Genomic DNA, 4,134 nt, shown 5'->3' on the forward strand with positions numbered 1-4,134 from the left:
TACACCCTTCAAACCGTCCCATTTTACCACACAATTATCACGCCGCACGCACGCACAAAACGACCTATACCGCCAACTTCCAGCGTCGACTGGACACCATATCGCACTCGCATCGCCCACAGATCACCACGCATGCTTCAAGACGATCGCAGGACCCAAAACATCTCGCGACTTGACCCCTCCATCTACGGTACTCAGCAGCGCTCGGTTGGATCCTCCTCGCAATCAGCCGGTCGCGGCGGTAGTGTACACGCCACCTACCTATCGAGGAGCCAAACGGGTCATCTCTTTCTGCGCACGGGTTGCTTCGGCATCATGGCATCATGTGCCCAAACCACACTGTGTCGCCGGCCTTTTGGCCCAGCCCAACACCTCGAGGCACACTGCCACGATCGTGCCTGCTGTGCCGTGCCAGCAGCGGTCAGTCCCATTGCCTGACCTACCTGCGGACAGCGCAGTTGGTTTCGAGCCTGGCGGGGTTTGGAAATCATCCGTTGAGAAATGGTCGCTTACGAAGCGGACGGGCGTGTGGGAACGATGGTTGTAGCGCAATCTATGGCGGGCGTGTACAAGTATCCATTGTGCTGTCGAGTCGCGTGTGATGAGCAGACGTGGTGGCTGGGTGCGTGGCGTCACAGGAAGGCGCGGGAAGGCCACAACGAGGCGAGATGGACTCGGGTTGAATCACATAAAATGGGTCCGACAGCTGTGAGATTTGAACTCACGCGGGTTACCCCAATAGATTTCTAGTCTATCGCCTTAACCACTCGGCCAAGCTGTCGTTAAAATTCGACACAAATCCAAACCCTCACCACATTCACCGCAAACACACGTACGCCAACGCACATCCATGCTAACCGCACCACAACCTCCTGCCTACCACTGCCTACCCTTACCGTCGCTGTCAGCGCCTACCTACACACGCAACAACCACCACTCACCTCTCTCACCGACCGCGATACTCGTATCGCGATGTCTCCGGGGCTGCACGTGGCTCGTTCGCTATAGAAGCTACTAGCGGCTTGGACACGGATGTGCTGCGCACTGAGCTATGGTTACAGCATGCGCTGCTGGTCCAGGGGCCACGAACGAGCGGTTGTAAAGAAAAAGGCAATAAGATATCGGAGGAGGGGATCGAACCCTCGATCTTGAGCGTGTTAAGCTCACGTTCTAACCACTAGACGACACCGACACTCGAACGATCACACAACCCTCAAACCGTCCCATTTTACCACACAATTATCACGCCGCACGCACGCACAAAACGACCTATACCGCCAACTTCCAGCGTCGACTGGACACCATATCGCACTCGCATCGCCCACAGACCACCACGCATGCTTCAAGACGATCGCAGGACCCAAAACATCTCGCGACTTGACCCCTCCATCTACGGTACTCAGCAGCGCTCGGTTGGATCCTCCTCGCAATCAGCCGGTCGCGGCGGTAGTGTACACGCCACCTACCTATCGAGGAGCCAAACGGGTCATCTCTTTCTGCGCACGGGTTGCTTCGGCATCATGGCATCATGTGCCCAAACCACACTGTGTCGCCGGCCTTTTGGCCCAGCCCAACACCTCGAGGCACACTGCCACGATCGTGCCTGCTGTGCCGTGCCAGCAGCGGTCAGTCCCATTGCCTGACCTACCTGCGGACAGCGCAGTTGGTTTCGAGCCTGGCGGGGTTTGGAAATCATCCGTTGAGAAATGGTCGCTTACGAAGCGGACGGGCGTGTGGGAACGATGGTTGTAGCGCAATCTATGGCGGGCGTGTACAAGTATCCATTGTGCTGTCGAGTCGCGTGTGATGAGCAGACGTGGTGGCTGGGTGCGTGGCGTCACAGGAAGGCGCGGGAAGGCCACAACGAGGCGAGATGGACTCGGGTTGAATCACATAAAATGGGTCCGACAGCTGTGAGATTTGAACTCACGCGGGTTACCCCAATAGATTTCTAGTCTATCGCCTTAACCACTCGGCCAAGCTGTCGTTAAAATTTGACACAAATCCAAACCCTCACCATATTCACCGCAAACACACGTACGCCAACGCACATCCATGCTAACCGCACCACAACCTCCTGCCTACCATTGCCTACCCTTACCGTCGCTGTCAGCGCCTACCTACACACGCAACAACCACCACTCACCTCTCTCACCGACCGCGATACTCGTATCGCGATGTCTCCGGGGCTGCACGTGGCTCGTTCGCTATAGAAGCTACTAGCGGCTTGGACACGGATGTGCTGCGCACTGAGCTATGGTTACAGCATGCGCTGCTGGTCCAGGGGCCACGAACGAGCGGTTGTAAAGAAAAAGGCAATAAGATATCGGAGGAGGGGATCGAACCCTCGATCTTGAGCGTGTTAAGCTCACGTCCTAACCACTAGACGACACCGACACTCGAACGATCACACAACCCTCAAACCGTCCCATTTTACCACACAATTATCACGCCGCACGCACGCACAAAACGACCTATACCGCCAACTTCCAGCGTCGACTGGACACCATATCGCACTCGCATCGCCCACAGACCACCACGCATGCTTCAAGACGATCGCAGGACCCAAAACATCTCGCGACTTGACCCCTCCATCTACGGTACTCAGCAGCGCTCGGTTGGATCCTCCTCGCAATCAGCCGGTCGCGGCGGTAGTGTACACGCCACCTACCTATCGAGGAGCCAAACGGGTCATCTCTTTCTGCGCACGGGTTGCTTCGGCATCATGGCATCATGTGCCCAAACCACACTGTGTCGCCGGCCTTTTGGCCCAGCCCAACACCTCGAGGCACACTGCCACGATCGTGCCTGCTGTGCCGTGCCAGCAGCGGTCAGTCCCATTGCCTGACCTACCTGCGGACAGCGCAGTTGGTTTCGAGCCTGGCGGGGTTTGGAAATCATCCGTTGAGAAATGGTCGCTTACGAAGCGGACGGGCGTGTGGGAACGATGGTTGTAGCGCAATCTATGGCGGGCGTGTACAAGTATCCATTGTGCTGTCGAGTCGCGTGTGATGAGCAGACGTGGTGGCTGGGTGCGTGGCGTCACAGGAAGGCGCGGGAAGGCCACAACGAGGCGAGATGGACTCGGGTTGAATCACATAAAATGGGTCCGACAGCTGTGAGATTTGAACTCACGCGGGTTACCCCAATAGATTTCTAGTCTATCGCCTTAACCACTCGGCCAAGCTGTCGTTAAAATTCGACACAAATCCAAACCCTCACCACATTCACCGCAAACACACGTACGCCAACGCACATCCATGCTAACCGCACCACAACCTCCTGCCTACCATTGCCTACCCTTACCGTCGCTGTCAGCGCCTACCTACACACGCAACAACCACCACTCACCTCTCTCACCGACCGCGATACTCGTATCGCGATGTCTCCGGGGCTGCACGTGGCTCGTTCGCTATAGAAGCTACTAGCGGCTTGGACACGGATGTGCTGCGCACTGAGGTATGGTTACAGCATGCGCTGCTGGTCCAGGGGCCACGAACGAGTGGTTGTAAAGAAAAAGGCAATAAGATATCGGAGGAGGGGATCGAACCCTCGATCTTGAGCGTGTTAAGCTCACGTCCTAACCACTAGACGACACCGACACTCGAACGATCACACAACCCTCAAACCGTCCCATTTTACCACACAATTATCACGCCGCACGCACGCACAAAACGACCTATACCGCCAACTTCCAGCGTCGACTGGACACCATATCGCACTCGCATCGCCCACAGACCACCACGCATGCTTCAAGACGATCGCAGGACCCAAAACATCTCGCGACTTGACCCCTCCATCTACGGTACTCAGCAGCGCTCGGTTGGATCCTCCTCGCAATCAGCCGGTCGCGGCGGTAGTGTACACGCCACCTACCTATCGAGGAGCCAAACGGGTCATCTCTTTCTGCGCACGGGTTGCTTCGGCATCATGGCATCATGTGCCCAAACCACACTGTGTCGCCGGCCTTTTGGCCCAGCCCAACACCTCGAGGCACACTGCCACGATCGTGCCTGCTGTGCCGTGCCAGCAGCGGTCAGTCCCATTGCCTGACCTACCTGCGGACAGCGCAGTTGGTTTCGAGCCTGGCGGGGTTGGAAATCATCCGTGAGAAATGGTCGCTACAAGCGACGG

At 56.8% G+C, this 4,134-nt stretch overlaps 6 non-coding genes across 6 annotated transcripts; all 6 read right to left on the reverse strand.

Moving 5' to 3' along the window:
* Nucleotides 1-700: 700 nt before the first annotated feature.
* On the reverse strand, nt 701-781 carry PHYSODRAFT_t1176. The gene has a single exon. It is a non-coding gene; the product is annotated as a tRNA-Ser (tRNA).
* A 338-nt stretch (nt 782-1,119) lies between these two features.
* On the reverse strand, nt 1,120-1,192 carry PHYSODRAFT_t1175. Its single transcript has one exon. It is a non-coding gene; the product is annotated as a tRNA-Val (tRNA).
* A 713-nt stretch (nt 1,193-1,905) lies between these two features.
* On the reverse strand, nt 1,906-1,986 carry PHYSODRAFT_t1174. Its single transcript has one exon. It is a non-coding gene; the product is annotated as a tRNA-Ser (tRNA).
* Nucleotides 1,987-2,324: 338 nt separating this feature from the next.
* On the reverse strand, nt 2,325-2,397 carry PHYSODRAFT_t1173. The gene has a single exon. It is a non-coding gene; the product is annotated as a tRNA-Val (tRNA).
* Nucleotides 2,398-3,110: 713 nt separating this feature from the next.
* Nucleotides 3,111-3,191, reverse strand: PHYSODRAFT_t1172. Its single transcript has one exon. It is a non-coding gene; the product is annotated as a tRNA-Ser (tRNA).
* Nucleotides 3,192-3,529: 338 nt separating this feature from the next.
* On the reverse strand, nt 3,530-3,602 carry PHYSODRAFT_t1171. The gene has a single exon. It is a non-coding gene; the product is annotated as a tRNA-Val (tRNA).
* Between the last annotated feature and the right edge of the window lie 532 nt (nt 3,603-4,134).

The sequence above is a fragment of the Phytophthora sojae genome, assembly GCF_000149755.1.
Source record: "Phytophthora sojae unplaced genomic scaffold PHYSOscaffold_6, whole genome shotgun sequence".
In the NCBI taxonomy this organism is placed as follows: Eukaryota; Oomycota; class Peronosporomycetes; order Peronosporales; family Peronosporaceae; genus Phytophthora; species Phytophthora sojae.